The sequence below is a fragment of the Pseudophryne corroboree genome, chromosome 9 (assembly GCF_028390025.1).
Source record: "Pseudophryne corroboree isolate aPseCor3 chromosome 9, aPseCor3.hap2, whole genome shotgun sequence".
Classification (NCBI taxonomy): Eukaryota; Metazoa; Chordata; class Amphibia; order Anura; family Myobatrachidae; genus Pseudophryne; species Pseudophryne corroboree.
The window spans coordinates 268,337,719-268,357,081 of NC_086452.1; the positions used below are offsets into that span (position 1 = coordinate 268,337,719).

General features: G+C 46.8%; 1 protein-coding gene across 1 annotated transcript in view; it reads left to right on the forward strand.

Annotated features, from left to right (window-relative positions):
• The first annotated feature begins 3,867 nt into the window (after positions 1-3,867).
• The window catches only part of SCYL3 (SCY1 like pseudokinase 3), a 377,023-nt gene continuing 361,527 nt past the window's right edge, over positions 3,868-19,363 (forward strand). Inside the window, exon 1 of the mRNA XM_063940292.1 lies at positions 3,868-3,956. The gene's annotated coding sequence lies outside the window, so the exon portion shown is untranslated. The remainder of the gene's footprint in view (positions 3,957-19,363) is intronic.

The window sequence follows — 19,363 nt, forward strand, 5'->3', positions numbered from 1 at the left end:
CTGAACCGTTACCCTCAGAAGCAGACATGATATAACTTGCAGTATGAGGTAACACAGTACAATTATTAGCAGCACTATATCCCTAAACCCAAACCCCTGCGCAGTGTAGTCAGCACCAGCAGAGATAAAGGAGAGATATGGTGACTAAATCACAGAGAAAAATACGTAATACAGTATATCTTTGTGAAAATCCTATATTAAATAACACCTGATGCACCAAGCCCCCTCAGGTTATAGAATATAAGGATAGCAAGTTGAGTGAAAGACACAAGATGGACACCACTCAGCTATCAATGCACACACAAATAGTCACAGTTTGTACAATGCAGAGGTTATTACAGACAATAATACTGCACTGGACTAGCTTACACAGCTATATAGTCAATAGATATAACACTACACAGTAAGAAACTGGATGTATATCACAGGGTAATTGTACTATAAACCCCTGACTAAATGCACTCTTTCTTACTAACACTGACTAAAAAGGCAGGTAGAATACTTAAGTGTCATGTAAAGGCGCAGCGCTGACAACAAGGCGGTTTTACATAGGAGGATTTGCCCAAGCAGTCCCAGGAACAGTGAGCTGAGGAGTAATGGCGCCGCAGACACTGACAGGGAGTGCGGAAAAGACAGAGATGCAGCTCCAGGGCGGGAACACTTGCTGAAAATGGCACCCTGGGGCTGGGGGAGGGGCTTCAGGTCTAAGCCTTATCCCCCTTGCTGGCAAAACCACCGGGTACTGTGGGCGATATTAAAATCGGTTTTAAGAGAAAACCTGACCTGCGCCCATGCCCTGGTGATCTAGTGGGATCGCCTGTATCCACAGTGTTCACCGCCAGCGCGCGCGGCCCGCCTCCCACTGGTCGCGCCGGATCGCGATAAAGACCGGGTCCCACTTACCACCTCCCGAAGCACGGCCACGCGATCCTGGAGAGCCCCAGCCGTGTGTGTCTAACATGAAGAAAACCGGAGCCTCCGCTGTAGGTACCCGGCAACCAGGGCTCGGGAGTGTACAGCGCCACTGGGGAGAGCTGGAGCTGCAGCAGTGAATGTCACAAGACATTTACCTCCGCTGCTGCCCTTGAAGTCTTCACTTTTTACCTCATAAAAAGCTTTTCTCAGGGCTGCTTGGAGCAGCCCCTCTGTTAAGTGCCTGCTTACTGCAGCACCAACTGACAAACTGAGCTCCTGTGCTGGGAGGCGGGATGATATAGGAGGCGGCGCTGTACATTCTGGGAACAGTCAAAGCTTTGAGCCTGTTGGTGCCTCGGATCAAGATCCTACTCTACACCCCATTGTCCAGACTTGTGGAGCCCAGTGTACCCCGCAGCAGAAATAGGGATAGCAGGTTGACTGAAAGACACGAAATGGACACCACTCAGCTATCTAATGCACACACAGATAGTCACAGTTTGTACAATGCAGAGGTTATTACTAACAATAATACTGCACTGGACTAGCTTTTATATATATATATATATATATATATATATATATATATATATATATATATATAAACAAAAACAATAACCAATTGCGCTTGGTATAACTTTAAAACACTCAGATTTTAGTATTTCCAGTAGCTGTTCTTCCACGGTGTGGATTCTTATAACTGGTATCACCTGCAAGTATACCCTCACACCAGAGAACACACCCGAACAAAAAGACGGCCAGAATGGCCTAAATTAGATATGATACCAATTTGTTTTTATTAAAAAACATATAGAATTCCATAAATTCATATGAACATTTTTTTTACAGATAAAAGGTTCCATACATTCATATAAACATTCTTAAAAGAAAAACATCCAGATACAGTCAATAGGTTTTCTGTTCAAGCCTTTAAAGTACACCCTCACCCTTATAGGTGTATATTCTGTAGGGTGTATTAACGAACTAGATAAGGGACCGTAACGGATTCGACCCGTTACGGTCTCTTATCTAAAGGCTTGAACAGAAAACCTATTGACTGTATCTGGATGTTTTTCTTTTAAGAATGTTTATATGAATGTATGGAACCTTTTATCTGTAAAAAAAATGTTCATATGAATTTATGGAATTCTATATGTTTTTTAATAAAAACAAATTGGTATCATATCTAATTTAGGCCATTCTGGCCGTCTTTTTGTTCGGGTGTGTTCTCTGGTGTGAGGGTATACTTGCAGGTGATACCAGTTATAAGAATCCACACCGTGGAAGAACAGCTACTGGAAATACTAAAATCTGAGTGTTTTAAAGTTATACCAAGCGCAATTGGTTATTGTTTTTGTTTATGTTATTCTTTAAAAGTTCACTAACAGGGACTTTCACCATATTGCTGCTGGTGGGTTGAGCGCGGGGTGGAAGACATTTTTTTGTATTTATATATATATATATATATATATATATAGCTATATAGTCAATAGATATAACACTGCACAGTAAGAACTGGATGTATATCACAGGGTAATTGTACTAGAAAACCCTGACTAAATGCACTCTTTCTTAACTAGCACTGTCTAAAAAGGCAGGTAGAATACTTAAGTGTCATGTAAAGTCACAGCACTGACAACCAGGTGGCTTTACACAGGAGGATTTGCCCAAGCAGTCCCAGGAACAGTGAAGCTGAGAGATAATGGCACCCAGACACTGACAGGGAGTGAGGGAGAGACAGATATGCAGCTCCAGGACGGGAACATTTGCAGGAAATGGTACCCTGGGGCTGGGGGAGGGGCTTTATAATCTTCACTTTTTTCTTCAAAAAAAGCTCTTCTTAGGGCTGCCTGGAGCAGGCCCTCTGTTATGTGCCTGCTTACTGCAGCACCAACTACAAAACTGAGCTCCTGTGCAGGGAGGCGGGTTTATAGAGGAGGCGGCGCTGTGCATTCTGGGAACAGTCAAAGCTTTGAGCCTGTTGGTGCCTAGGATCAAGATCCTACTCTACACCTCAATGTCTATCCTTGTGGAGCCCAGTGTACCCAGCAGCAGAAAACCTAACAAAAAAGTATTTTCAGAGAAACTCAGTAGAGCTCCCTGTAGTGCGTCCAGTCTCACTGGGCACAATTCTAAAACTGGAGTCTGGAGGAGGGGCATAGAGGGAGGAGCCAGTGCACACCCCTTTCCAAAGTCTTAAAGTGCCCATGTCTCCTGCGGATCCCGTCTATACCCCATGGTTCTTTTGGTGTCCCCAGCATCCTCTAGGACGTATGAGAAAATAGGATTTTAATACCTACCGGTAAATCCTTTTCTCTTAGTACGTAGAAGATGCTGGGGACTCCAAAAGGACCATGGGGTATAGACGGGATCCGCAGGAGACATGGGCACTTTAAGACTTTAAATGGGTGTGAACTGGCTCCTCCCTCTATGCCCCTCCTCCAGACCTCAGTTATAGGAACTGTGCCCAGGGAGACGGACATTTCGAGGAAAAGGATTTTTGCTAACCAAGGGTGAGACCAGAGCCGGCGCTACCCGCTCAGCAAGGTCTGCAAAGCAGGGAGGCGCCACTCTGGAGAGGCGCTCTCCCCACTCTGCTACCTTGCTGATGCGCCGTGTTTCTGCTGGCTGCCGCACCACCTGTCACACTGTGACAGGCAGCGGCGCCGCAAGAGTGAACAGAAGCTCTTCTGTCACTCAGCGTGATCTCCTCCTGTGAGTCGGGCTCTCACCCTCTCTCCTCCTTGCTCCTCCTCTCTGCTCATGTCTGCTGGAACACAGGCAGCAACGTCGCCTCCCCAAACTCCTCTCTTCTCTCCCCTGCTTCACCGAAGACTCGGCAGTCTTCAGCACCGCCCCCCTCTCTCTCCTCCCGTCAGTGCTGGATTCAGAGAGGGGACACAGGAAGTCACATGATGTACATGTGACTGTGCAGTGTGCACTGTCTGGAGGAGCAAGGCAAGCTGTCATCATGAGAAAAGGAGCAGCCAGCCTGTAGCAGCCTGTATCTCTAGCAACAAGCCACAGAAGAGCTGAGACAGGTAACTTCTGCTGCAGATAAACAGAGGGGGAGTACCCTATTCATGTGTCTGGGGGGTGGGGGGTGGTAGTATCCTATTTGTGTGTCTGGGGACGGGGGGTGTAATATCCTATTCATGTGTCTGGGGAGGGAGGGGGGGTAGTATCCTATTTGTGTGTCTGGGGACGGGGGGGGGGTGTAATATCCTATTCATGTGTCTGGGGAGGGAGGGGTGGTAGTATCCTATTTGTGTGTCTGGGGACGGGGGGGTGTAATATCCTATTCATGTGTCTGGGGAGGGAGGGGGTGTAATATCCTATTCATGTGTCTGGGGACGGGGGGTGTAATTTCCTATTCATGTGTCTGGGGAGGGAGGGGGTGTAATATCCTATTCATGTGTCTGGGGAGGGAGGGGGTGTAATATCCTATTCATGTGTCTGGGGACGGGGGGGTGTAATATCCTATTCATGTGTCTGGGGAGGGAGGGGGTGTAATATCCTATTCATGTGTCTGGGGAGGGAGGGGGTGTAATATCCTATTCATGTGTCTGGGGAGGGAAGGGGGGTAATATCCTATTCATGTGTCTGGGGAGCGAGGGGGGTGTAATATCCTATTCATGTGTCTGGGGAGGGGGGGTAGTATCCTGTTCGTGTGGGCGGGAAGGGGGGCTGGTATGATATTCGTGTGTGTAATCTGACACCCGTACGTGGACGTGTGGTGAGATAAATGGCTCAGCTAGTACCAGCATTGGCGTTTCTATAATGGGTGCAATGTGTGCGGTGCACATGGGCCCCTGAGTCCAGGGGGGCCCACACCGCACACATTGCACCAATTTAAATACTTACCTTACCGGAGTCCAGTGGCGGGCGCAGCATTGACGAGGGAAAGTAGACTCCAGCACAATGCCAGAGTTTACAGTGCCGTTCAGAGGAGGGGGCCCACCCGGAGGTGCACACGGGCCCCCTCCTCTGTAGAAACACCCCTGAGTACCAGAGCAAGGTTTACACAGAATATATGAGCTCAAGGGTATTATACACGGGTGCAGCAATATATACTGCTGGAAATTTGGTGAATTTTGATCAGAGATGTGCAGATAAGGTAAGCAGGGGAGGCACTGCCTAAATTCTTAGAATAATACAAAAAGATATTTCTTATATCTTATTTGTATTTTTCATATACTTTGTATAGTCAAACCTTTGTCTTATACGTTAGTATGACAGGAAAGGCTCTGCCCTCCTGCCTCACCTCTCTGCACGTCACTGCCTCCTCATCACCTATCTCTCCTGTTACCCATTGATTCTCACCATTTCCCTGTCACCTCTCTCTCCTGTCACCCACTAACTCTCACCCTCTCCCTGTCACCCTCTCTTTTCACCCTCTGCTGGTCACTCTCTACCTCTCATTGTCACCTTCCGCCTCTCACTGGCATCCATTGCCTCTCCCAGCGTCACTCTGTGCCCATCTCCCACTGCTCCCTGCCGCTACCCCCTCCATGTCACTTCTCTCTTGTTACCCACTGACTCTCCTGTCACCCACTGACTCTAATCTTATACCTGTCACCTTCTCTCTCCTGTCATCCTCTCTCTGTCACACACTGACTCTCACCCTCTCCCCATCACCCAATCACTCTTTTCACATTTTAATAGGCCCAAATGTTTTAAGCCTTAAAAGTGATTATGTGGAGATGGATAAAGAGTGATAAAGTACCAGACAACCAGCTCTTAACTCTCATTTTTCAAACACAGCCTGTAACATCTCAATTAGGAAGCTGATTGGCTGGTTCTTTAGCCGTCTCCACATTATCACCTTTTAAGGCTTAATAAATTTGGGCCAATGACTATGATGCGGCTGTTGGAGGGCGCAAAATGTACAGTTTGCAGGAGGGCGCCGAACACCCTAGCACCGGCCCTGGGTGAGACACATACCAGCTCACACCACAACACACCGTACAACATGGCATTTAACTAAAACCAGTTAACAGTATGAACCAAAAAATCAGCAACAGGCTGATCAAAACCAAAACACAACCTTTGTGTAGCAAAAGCAATAACTATAAACAAGTACTGCAGATAGAGTCCGCACTGGGACGGGCGCCCACATCCTCTACGGACTAAGAGAAAAGGATTTTCCGGTAGGTATTAAAATCCTATTTTCTCCTTCGTCCTAGAGGATGCTGGGGATTCCAAAAGGACCATGGGGTTTATACCAAAGCTCCAGACCGGGCGGGAGAGTGCGGATGACTCTGCAGCACCTATTGAGCAAACATGAGGTCCTCATCAGCCAGGGTATCAAACTTGTAGAATTTTGCAAAAGTGTTTGAACCCGACCAAGTAGCTGCTCGGCAAAGTTGTAGCGCCGAGACTCCCCGGGCAGCCACCCAAGATGAGCCCACCTTCCTGGTAGAATGGGCCTTCACTGATTTTGGTAACGGCAATCCAGCCGTAGAATGAGCATGCTGAATCGCATTACAGATCCAGCGTGCAATAGTCTGCTTAGAAGCAGAAGCCCCAATCTTGTTGGAAGCGTACAGGACAAACAGAGCCTCCGTTTTCCTAATACGAGCCGTTCTGGCAAAATAAATTTTCAAAGCTCTGACCACATCGAGAGACTTTGAATCAGCCAAGGCTTCAGTAGCAGGTACCACAATAGGTTGGTTCATGTGAAACGAAGAAACCCCCTTTGGTAAAAATTGTTGACGAGTTCTCAACTCCACTCTATTCTCGTGGAAAATCAAATAGGGGCTTTTGTGAGACAAAGCCGCCAATTCCGACACCCGCCTTGCGGACGCCAAGGCCAACAGCATGACCACTTTCCAAGTGAGAAATTTCAACTCAACCGTTTGTAGAGGTTCAAACCAATGAGACATAAGGAACTGTAACACTACGTTAAGGTCCCATGGTGCCACCGGGGACACAAATGGAGGTTGGATGTGCAGCACGCCTTTCACAAAGGACTGTACTTCTGGAAGCAAGGCCAATTCCCTTTGAAAGAAAATTGATAAAGCCGAAATCTGCACTTTAATGGAGCCTAACATCAGGCCCGCATCCACACCTGCTTGTAAAAAATGGAGAAACCGACCCAGCTGAAATTCTTCCGTAGGAGCCTTCTTGGATTCACACCAAGACACATATTTTCTCCAAATATGGTGGTAATGCTTCACCGTTACCTCCTTCCTAGCTTTCAGTAGAGTGGAGATGACCTCACCGGGAATACCCTTTCGCGCTAGGATTTTGCGTTAAACCGACACGCCGTCAAACGCATCCGCGGTAAGTCCTGGAACACGCATGGCCCTTGCCGTAACAGATCCTCTCTTAGAGGAAGAGGCCAGGGATCTTCTATGAGTAATTCCTGAAGATCCGGATACCAGGCCCTCAGTGGTCAATCTGGAACAACGAGTATCACCTGAACCCTTGTTCTTCTTATGAGCCGTAACACCTTTGGGTGGGATGAGTGTAAGTGGAGGGAATACATAGACCGACTGATACACCCATGGTGTCACTAGGGCATCCACTGCTACTGCTTGAGGGTCCCTCGACCTGGAACAGTATGTCTGAAGTTTCTTGTTGAGGCGAGACGCCATCATGTCTATTTGAGGAATTCCCCAATGACTTGTCACTTCTGCAAAGACCTCTTGATGAAGACCCCACTCTCCTGGATGGAGATTGTGTCTGCTGAGGAAGTCTGCTTCCCAGTTGTCCACGCCTGGAATGAAGACGAATAACTTTTGTGGCCTCCGCCATCGCCGCTCTGCTCCTTGTTCCGCCCTGGCGGTTTATGTGCGCCACTGCTGTTATATTGTCCGACTGAATCAGGACGGGCAGGCTGCGAAGAAGATGTTCTGCTTGTAGAAGGCCGTTGTAGATGGCCCTTAATTCCAGAATGTTTATGTGCAGACAAGCCTCCTGGCTTGACCATTTTCCCTGGAAATTTTGTCCCAGTGTGACTGCTCCGCAACCTCGGAGACTTGCATCCGTGGATACTAGGATCCAATCTTGGATCCCGAACCTGCGTCCCTCTAGAAGGTGAGAACTTTGGAGCCACCACAGGAGAGAAATCCTGGCCCTGGGAGATAGGCTTATCTTCCGGTGTATGTGCAGGTGAGACCCGGACCACTTGTCCAACAGGTCCCACTGAAAAACCCTGGCATGGAACCTGCCAAACGTGATGGCCTCGTAGGCCGCCACCATCTTCCCCAGCACCCGAGTGCATTGATGAATCGACACCCTTGCTGGTTTCAGAATCCCCTTGACCATGTTCTGTATTTCCAGAGCTTTTTCCATCGGGAGAAAAATTCTCTGCAGTTCCGTGTCCAGAATCATGCCCAAGAACGACAGCTGTGTTGTCGGAATCAACTGTGACTTTGGCAAATTTAGGAGCCAACCACGGAGGTCATTCCGAGTTGTTCGCTCGCAAGCGGATTTTAGCAGATTTGCTCATGCTAAGCCGCCGCCTACTGGGAGTGAATCTTAGCATCTTAAAATTGCGAACGATGTATTCGCAATATTGCGATTACACACCTCGTAGCAGTTTCTGAGTAGCTTCAGACTTACTCGGCATCTGCGATCAGTTCAGTGCTTGTCGTTCCTGGTTTGACGTCACAAACACACCCAGCGTTCGCCCAGACACTCCTCCGTTCCTCTGGCCACTCCTGCGTTTTTTCCTTAAACGGTAGAGTTTTTTCCCACACGCCCATAAAACGGCCTGTTTCCGCCCAGAAACACCCATTTCCTGTCAATCACATTACGATCGCCAGAACGATGAAAAAGCCGTGAGTAAAATTCCTTACTACATAGCAAATTTACTTGGTGCAGTCGCAGTGCGGACATTGCGCATGCGCATTAAGCGGAAAATCGCTGCGATGCGAAGATTTTTACCGAGCGAACAACTCGGAATGAGGGCCCATGTTGCTGCAGAACTGTCAGGGAGAGCGCAACGTTTTTTAGTAACTGCTCCTTTGATCTTGCCTTTATCAGGAGATCGTCCAAGTACGGGCCATTACTTTGGTGAAAATCCTCCGTGCCGTGGAAAGACCAAACGGCAACGTCTGAAATTGGTAATGGCAATCCTGAACAGCAAACCTCAGGTAAGCCTGATGAGGATATATGGGGACATGTAGGTAAGCATCCTTTATGTCGACTGACACCATAAAATCCCCCCCCCCCTTCCAGACTGGAAATCACTGCTCGGAGAGATTCCATTTTGAATTTGAATCTTTTCAAATATAGATTGAGGGATTTTAAGTTCAGAATCGGTCTGACCGAGCCATCCGGCTTCGGGACCACGAACAGGCTTGAATAAAACCCTTCTCCCCATTGTGACGGGGGTACCGTGACAATGACTTGCTGTTGACACAGCTTTTGTATTGCAGCGCACACCACTTCTCTTTCCGGAAGAGAAGCTGGCAAGGCCGATTTGAAAAATCGGTAGGGGGGGCACGTCTTGAAACTCCAGTTTGTAACCTTGTGCCACAATTTCCAGCACCCAAGGATCCAAGCCTGAGTGAGCCCAGACCCGACTGAAGAGCTGAAGACGTGTCCCCACCGGTGCGGCCTCCCGCAGCGGAGCCCCAGCGTCATGCGGTGGACTTGGCAGAAGCCGGGGAGGACTTCTGCTCCTGGGAGCTTGCCACAGCCGGTGATCTTTTTCCCCTTTCCTTACCTGTAGCAGCAAGGAAGGAGGACCCTCGTCCTTTTTTGAACTTGTTAAGGGGGGTACACACGTAGCGATAATCTAAGCAATCTGACTAGATTGCTTAGATTTTCAGCAACATCGCTCCGTGTGTAGCCCCCTCAGCGATAGCGATGCGCGGCTCTGCACATCGCTATCGCTGCTGCTAGATTGGCCTGCATGCAGGCCAATCTAGCGGGTCGCTCACTTCACCCGCTGGGTGAAATGAGCGGCCCCCCCGTCTCCCCCCGCACGCTCAGCACAGATCGCGCTGTGCTGAGCGCCGGGAGAGATGTGTGCTGAGCGGTTCGCTCAGCACACATCTCTCCCAAATCGGGCCGTGAGTACTGGCCTTTAGACTGAAAAGACTGCATCTGATACTGAGGCGTTTTCTTTTGCTGTGGAGGGACAAAAGGTAGAAAAGATGACTTACCCGCGGTCGCTGTAGATACCAGGTCCGCGAGTCCCTCACCAAACAAGACACCTCCTTTATACGGCAGCGCATCCATAGCTCTCTTAGAGTCAGCATCACCATTCCATTGATGAGTCCATAATGCTCTCCTAGCCGAGATTGCCAAGGCATTGGCCCTTGATCCCAAGAGGCCAATATCTCTCGCAGCCTCCCTTAGATAGACTGCAGCGTCCCTGATATGACCCAGCGTCAAAAGAACGCTATTCCCTATCCAGGGTGTCCAAGTCAGATAATAAGTTATCTGCCCACTTTTCAATTGCACTACTCACCCATGCTGACGCCACTGCAGGTCTGAGCAGTGTACCCGTAGTGACATAAATAGATTTCAAGGTAGTTTCCTGCTTATGATCCGCAGGATCCTTTAGGGCCGCCGTGTCGGGGGACGAAAGCGCCACCTTCTTGGACAGCCGTGCTAGAGCCTTGCCACATTGGGGGTCGACTCCCACTTTCTCCTATCCTCAGAGGGAAACGGGTATGCCATACTAAGTCTCTTGGGAATCAGCAACTTTTTGTCAGGAATTTCCCAAGCCTTTTCAAAAAAAGTATTCAGTTCATGAGAGGAAGGAAACGTTACCGGAGGTTTCTTTCCTTTAAACATACAGACCCTTGTCTCAGGAACAGCAGGGTCTTCCGTGATATGTAACACTTCTTTTATTGCCACAATCATGTACTGAATGCTCTTAGCCAGTTTAGGATTCAACCTGGCATCACCATAGTCGACACTGGAGTCCGAATCTGTGTCGGTATCTGTGTCTGCTATCTGGGTAAACAAACGTTTCTGTGACCCTGAGGGGGTCTGAGTTTGTGACAAAACATCTTCCATGGATTGTCTCCATGCTTGGTTCTGAGATTCAGATGTGTCTAATCTCTTATGCAACGAAGCCACACTTGCATTTAAGACACTCCACATATCTACCCAATCAGCAGTCGGCGCCGCCGACAGAGTCACTCCCACATTCTGTTCTGCCCCCACACCAGCCTCCTCCTGGGAAGAGCATACAGCCTCAGACATGTCGACAAACGCGTACCGACACCCACAGGGCTATAGGGAACAGACCCACAGTAAGGCACTTCAGAAAGACATAGAGGGAGTTTGCCAGCTCACACCCAGCGCCTCACCCGGTCTGAAGGAATATACAATCGCCAGACCTTGCAGCGCTTAGATATATATATATATATATATATATATATTGTCAAAGTCAGAAAAATATCACTATGCACACTACCATATTTGCACCTCATATGTGTCCCTGCTGCGCATGCGTGCGCTCTCCCGTGCGTGCGCATACTCGCTGTTGCGGGCACCCGCGGGCGCACGGTATGCGCATTTACGGTAGAGATTGTATGCGTCTAGCGGGCGACTCTTTCGTTACATATTTTCACCATATAATGTATTTTGTAGATTATGGTCCCTTTGATAGAATCTGAAAGTTTGGTTAATGTAGAATGTTCATGGACGGCGAAATCCCTCTTTGTTTGATACGAAGGGTCAGACAGGAGTAATACAGTGGTGTTTAGTATCCATCGGAAGAGTATTTAATTAGCAATATTCCGGTGTTGGTTTGAAGCGTATAAATCGCTCGTGCGAATAGTTATGGACATAAGAAGTTTATGTCCATTTACTATTATTTGCACTTATCCATGCGGCGGGAAACCTAGTTTCCCACCCACCTGAGCAGTTGGAAATTGTCACAGCCCACCTGTATGAATCAACCTATGACCTTTTGTTATAATGCGAGGAGGAATTCCTGTGTCCAATGAACAATGAGATTGTAGGGACCATTGAATTGTATTGTGTGTGGGGCATAAATAGACAAGCCGATCACATCCAGCTCTCACTCTTCAACGGTTCTCATTGCTGATAATCGGGAGCTGGATGTCCAGAGGCGCATGCGATCGTTCCCCTTTGTGCGTAAGTTTTTCTCCGCAATCATATTGTCTTCCTTGTTATTCTGAGCCATATCTCTCCATATCTCTCCATATCTCTCCATATCTCTCTCTCTCTCTCTCTCTCTCTCTCTCTCTCCTCTTTCTCTCGTATTCTCTTAAACGTAATAGTATTGTATTGTATTTCCTGTGTAGTTATCTGGTTAGTTAGTCTATGTTATATTGTAGTGTATGACTTGTATTGTATTAATTCTTTTGCAAGTATAACATTCATAATATATATATAAGGCGTTGGACCCTAAGCACGGTATCGGTGTATTTCATATAGTGTTAAGTATTTTCAGAGCGTCGGTGACGCTCGAACAGCTTTTAAGATAATCAGGCTACACAAGGTTGCATCTACACTCTATCATTACACTAAGGTTTTGCTGCATAATACATTGTTTATGGTTTAGATATAAAGGTTCAACATTGTGAGCGTCAGTGCCGCTGGTGATCTCCTCGTGGTCCTGAGCGTCCGCTACGCTATAGCGAATCATTACGTTAGTCGGCAGCCAAAAGCGTGCCTGCCTGTGATCTCTTGGCCGTGAGCGAACGTGACGCTTGAGCGTCTCGACTACGGCTAAGCGATTGTTACACAACGTGCGTACCCTTACGGTACTCCATACGTGAATAGCGTACAGTGTTCTTAGACCTCATAAAGGGTGTTATATAAGATAAATATTTAGCTTTATCAATTGGCTGCTCGTCCTGTCCTTCACATATCTCTGCTAGGTAATTTCAGCAGACATTATCCATCAGCAAAGGGCGGGAGATCATATTCTTCGCAGTGCTGACGGGATAAGCGTCTGCTTCGCTTAGTAAAGGGTGCTGAGGGAATCCGGAACCGGAGGTAAGAACAACACGCTAGTGTCTTTTAAAACTGTTTTTTTTTCTATCTTGCGTACGCACACACGCATATCTGCATTTCTTTTTCGTGTATTTTCATATATCACTCTCCTGGTTGCCATTTTATAAATTGATAAAACGTGCTAAGAGAGATTTGTCGCTATTTCATAGTTAAAGTGTAAAAGTAATATTAAGGGATAAAGTGTAAAGCACACACGCAGCTCTACCTAGAGGTACAAGGAGAGATTGGTAACTCAAGTCACACGATAGTGTTGATTTTTAAAAAAAAAGCGAAAAGGTGGCAAGGCGATAAATAGCGCAACAGGCGATAAATAGCGCAACAGGCGATAAATAGCACAACAGGCGATAAGTAGCACAACAGGCGATAAATAGCGCAAGTTTATTTTAGTATTCGAAATTTAAATTAACAGATCCTTCTCCAAATTTACAACACATCTGGTCTAAAGAAAATTTCTGCGCAGAAATAGAAATAGAAACAAAAGTGTATATGTGGTGAGTGAGTGTTTGTTTTTACAATTTTGGGGATTGAACCACAGAAATCATTGAGTTCTCGTGAAGGTACATACGTGTAAGTGACATGCACGGTGGCTAGGGAGGCATCTCTGGTTAAACATAAAATTTGAGCATTAGAGTGTAGCGGACCAGGAGGTATAGCAGACCAGGAGGTCAGACCAGGAGGTCGTATAACAGACCAGGAGGTCTAGGTACAAAGAAGTCCGCTATAGAGACAAGGCACAACACCAAGAAGGGTTGGTGCAACACCCATATAGGACAATAAAGCTCAGGCTGAAGGAATTCGCAGCTGCCGAATGTCGATTCCACTGGTCGCTCCGTACATAAGATTAGTTGCTTATGTGCTGAACGACTGTACCGCACGTAATTGTGTGCATTAGTTAGTAACCTGACCAGTACCATTTGTGTACAAACCCGGTCACAAACGCTAATTGTACATTCTGACGTGATTTGTGTAATTTTTTATTTTTTCAAAAAGGGAAGTTCGCTGGTCACTCTAGAACTATCCGACAACCCCACCTTTACTGGAAAGGGTTAATGCTCTTCGGATCATACCTACATGTTCCAGTAAACTAAGATTAATAGGGGCCCTGGGTCGAGTACGCCAGCACTATATCAGTGTGTGGGCATATTGGTCGGCGTGGGCGAGTGAGTGAGGTGCTCGGTAAACTTCACCGTCAACCTATCTTTGAATATTTTGTTTTTTTGTAAGGGTTCGCTGAACACCCTGATATAAAGGTCAGAGGTAGAGCAAGCAACACCTGCAAATTATGGGGGCCAGTTGTTCAGGAAGGGGGCGATCAACCTCGGTTCGGGTTGATTCTGTAAACCGACCAGTCGGGTCGGCAAGGTACGTAATGTGTGAAAAATACGGAAGACACACAGAAATTTTATGTGATGAATGGGAGAAAATGACTGTACATGACGGGGAGAAATTCCCAAGAGTAGGCAGCTTCAGCCCAGAAGTGTTGCAAAATTTAAGGAGAAGGATATGTCTCATTAAATCAGCAAAGAGACGAATCAAACATTATGATTATTTGCAGCTATGGCAACAGGAGGGTGAAATACAGAGAGGATTGGCTCAGGTGGCGGGATCTGGCCCTATCAGGAAACTGATAGCCACGGCCCCGCCGCCACCATACATATCGGGAGAGAAATTGGTTGCGGAGAATGACGCATCAGGGGGTAACAAACAGGCACTTAGCAACTGTATAAATGTTAAGGATAATGTTAATAAGTTAACCCATGCAAGTATTAACCCGTGCAAGTTGTACCCTGTTTTGAACTTTCCCCAGGAGTGTGATCAAGAGGACGAATCGGCAACAATATCGGCGCTCTCTCTAGCAGCCACTATATCAGAAACGACAGTAGGCACGGCCCAACCCATAAGATTAGTAACAAAGCCCCCTAGCGGAGGGACAGGTGAGGTCGTATCAACGGGTAAGTACGGCACCATACACTATGCTGAAACCATTTCACCACAGGCTGTAGAATCTACACAGAATGATGTTGCTAGACTTAATCCTGTTAAGGTAATAGTAGTGCCAAATGGGAAAACGGACACTTCAGGAGTCACTCCTGTTAGGAACATTGCCATGTACAGCCCGTTTTCCCGAATGGAATTAAGAACCATAGTGTCTGAATTCCCTGACCCCAGAAAAGATTTAGTTGCTAGCCAAAAATACATCAGAGACCTAGGAAACACTTTAGAGCCCAATAACAAAGATTGGCAGATATTGCTGAGGGCTTGTTTACCCTCCAATGTCGACACAGCTCAATTTTTAGCTGACTGTGGACTGGATCAGGATGTACCTCTTACAGATGTGTACAACAAAGATAACGTAAAAAGAATAAGTTTACAGTTAAAAGAGTATTTTCCAGCTGTGGCCAAATGGAATAGAATTTTTTCCATTAAACAAAAAGAGACAGAAACAGCTGCTGATTATTTTCACCGGGCATTATTAGAAATGGCAAAGTACACTGGCATAGAGGACATTAGGACCAATGCAAACCATCAAGAAGTAGCAGTATCTGTGCTAATGGATGGTTTAAAAGAGGCATTAAAGACCAGGGTACAGACCACACAACCATGTTGGCGAGGTCTGTCGGTGGATACTTTGAGAGAGGCTGCTATTGATCACGACCGGAATATCACCAGACACAGGGAGTCACAAGGTGATAAGTTAATGTCAGTAAGTATACAGGCCCTGACCACAAAACAGCCTGTGTTTATATTACCAAACCCTGTGGGTAAGTCAAATGTGGTAACATGTTATTTTTGTCATAAACAGGGACACATAGCACGAGATTGTAGAGCGAAAAATTCGCAAAGATCATACCAACCCCCTAGACAACGACACGACACACGACATTGGGAGCAAGGTCCGCAGAGACGGAGTTATGAGCCACATACAGGGGAAACAAAAAGATAACCCCGAACAGAGACTGGCACGCCTCTGGTAATTCCCAGCTAACTCCCTCACAAGTAGTTGCTGCCAGCGGGATTCAGGGAGGTCACCATACCCAATAGGGGTGTGGCCATACCTGTAATCTGCAGCCAGTAAAATTGATTGCAAATCTTGGAAGTGAACCCGAGATTGCAATAAATGTAGCTGGTAAATCATTAAACTTTCTTGTAGATACGGGGGCGGCCAAATCAGTGATAAATTCGACAGTGGGCATGAGAACCACTGGTAAGACAATTCCAGCCATAGGAGTAACGGGAGTAGTCCAGCACTACCCTGTTAGCAAACCAGCCGAGATTACAATAGGGCCTTTACATACCAAGCATTCCTTTTTTGCTGGCTGCATCGGCACCGACTAATCTCCTGGGAAGAGACTTATTGTGTAAAATGGGGTGCGTCATTTATTGTACTCCTGAAGGTGTATTCTTGGACATACCTGAGAATCACGCTCAGGAAGTGCGAGACATGTTAGACTCCCCATCAAAATTAATGTCACATACCATTATGACAAATAGGACTCCATCCCAAGTAGAAGAAATGACATCCCAGATACCAGAGTCACTTTGGACTAAAGATGGACAGGACACTGGATTAATGGCAAACGTAGCTCCGGTAGTTGTACAAGTAAAAGATGGTAGGATAGCTCCAAAAATCCCACAGTACCCTCTGAAGCCAGAGGTGGAGTTAGGAGTTTATCCCGTAATAGAGCGCTTGCTACAACAGGGCATTCTGGTAAGAACGTCCAGCACTGCCAATAGTCCCATCTTCCCTGTGAAAAAGAGTGGGGGGAGGGGTTACAGGCTAGTGCAGGATCTAAGGGGGATTAACAAAATAGTTGAGAGTCAGTTCCCCGTAGTGCCAAATCCAGCTGTCATCCTTATGCAAATCCCTCCCACTGCGAAATTTTTCACTGTTATTGACCTCTGCTCCGCCTTCTTTTCGGTACCTCTGCACCCTGACAGCCAATACTTGTTTGCATTCACATACAGAGGAGTCCAATACACATGGACTCGATTACCACAAGGTTTCATAGACAGTCCAAGTATATTTTCCCAGGCTTTGCATGATTGTTTACAGTCTTTCCAACCAGAGAGTGGATCAGTATTAATACAGTACGTGGATGATGTACTACTGTGTTCTGATTCAGTGGAAGCATCCCTGAAAGATACGAAACAGCTCCTGTTTCATCTTTCAGACACAGGACACAAGGTTTCCAAAGACAAGTTACAATTATGCCAAACTAAGGTAAAATATTTGGGACACTGTCTAACACAAGGACTGAGACACCTGACCGCTGATAGAATTCAAGCAATTAGAGACATGACTCTGCCACAAACCCAGCAACAGATCAGAACATTTTTAGGAATGTGTGGGTATTGCCGTAACTGGATCCCAGGGTTTTCCATTCTAGCGTTACCTTTGCAGGAGATGGTCTCCTCAAACAAACCTGATCGGATTTCGCATACAGACGAGTCCGAGATGGCATTTGAGAGACTTAAACAGTGCCTAACGCAGGCACCAGCATTAGGTATGCCAGATTATGGGAAACCCTTTGAGCTGTACGGAACAGAAAGTGCTGGTTGCGCGGCAGGCGTCCTAACCCAAAAGCACGGTGATGCCAGCAGGCCAGTAGCATACTATAGCGCTCAGCTAGATACGGTAGCGCGATCCCTCCCCACATGCTTGCGAAGCGTTGCTGCGATAGCATTGCTAGTAACAAAAAGCGAAGATGTAGTGCTAGGTCACAACCTCACAATTCATACACCACATGCAGTGTCAGCCTTGCTAAATTCTGCCCAAACCAGGCACGTCTCATCAGCGCGGTTTACAAGATGGGAATTGGCACTAATGGCCCCCGTAAACATCACCATAAGGAGATGCAGTGCATTAAATCCTGCAACATATCTCCCAGGTGTGCCTGGACAGGCACAAAGGGTGGAGGATGAGAGTGGTGGGGAAGGAGAATTTAATACAAAGGAGGACACACATGATTGTATGGAATATTTGACCCAAAATTTTACCGCAAGGCCTGACATCAGTGACAACCCACTGGAAGATGTAGATCTAACTTTCTACACGGACGGTAGTTGTCACAGACAGTCAGACTCGGGAGACTTGTGTACTGGATACGCAGTCGTAGATGACCAAGGCACCATAGAAGCAGAACCGCTAGGCCCACCTCACTCAGCCCAGGTTGCTGAACTGGTCGCCCTAACCAGAGCATGTGAATTGGCTAAGGGCAAATCAGCCAATATCTACACCGACTCTAGATACGCATTCGGGGTAGTCCATGATTTCGGAGCCCTATGGCGCCTCAGAAATTTCATGACGGCAGCTGGTACACCGGTAGCGCATGCAGCTCACATCAAAAGGCTTCTAACAGCGATACAGGAACCCGACAGAGTGGCTGTTATCAAGTGTAAAGCACACACATATAGTCAAGATCCAGTATCACTTGGTAACAGCCGAGCAGACGAAGCTGCTAAGTTAGCAGCTGGTACCCCCAGACAGACAGACACCACACAACTGATGGTATTTAATACCATCAACACACAGAAGTTGTGTGAAATGCAAAATTTGTGTTCCACACAGGAAAAGGCAGTCTGGAAGGCAAAGGGATATGGCCAGGAGTCCTCAGGACTCTGGACGGATGGACATGGTAAACCGGTGGCCCCCAGAGCATATCTTCCATGTTTAGCTGAGGCAGCTCACGGGCTGACTCATCTGGGCAAGGAAGGAATGTGCAAGTTGGTAAGAGCATATTGGTGCGCCCCAGGATTTTCATCTCATGCAAGTAAAAAGAGCAATGTCATGCCTTACATGCTTGAGAAAGAATATCGGAAAGGCAATACCAACAGAACCATCTCATATCCCACCTGCAGGCGGCCCTTTCCAGGTAATACAGATTGACTTCATTCAATTACCCCCTTGTCGAAATTTGAAATATGTACTTGTTTGTATAGATGTGTTCTCAAATTGGGTCGAAGCATTTCCTGCGGCCACAAATACCGCTATGTTTACTGCTAAGAAAATTGTGCAGGAATTTGTATGTAGATATGGTATCCCTAGAATCATCGAAAGTGATAGGGGTACCCATTTTACAGGTGATGTCTTTCACGGAATGTGTAAGTTGATGGGAATTGATAGCAAGCTGCACACTCCATACCGTCCACAGGCGAGTGCGAAGGTGGAAAGAGTGAACAGCACTATTAAAAATAAACTGAGCAAAGTTATGGCAGAGACAGGATTGACATGGCCAGAAGCTTTACCCATTGTACTGTACAGCATCAGAACCACTCCCAGGTCCCCTCTTAATCTGTCTCCCTTTGAAATCTTGTTTGGTCGACAACCACATGTTATGATTAACCCTCAGGATGATTTGAAGTGTAACAATGAAGTGACTGTAAAATACTTGATTAACATGAGTAAACAGCTAAGGAATAAAAATGATAATTTGAAGTTGGCGATTCCTGATTTACCAGGTAGTAATTGTCATGACATTGAACCTGGGGATTA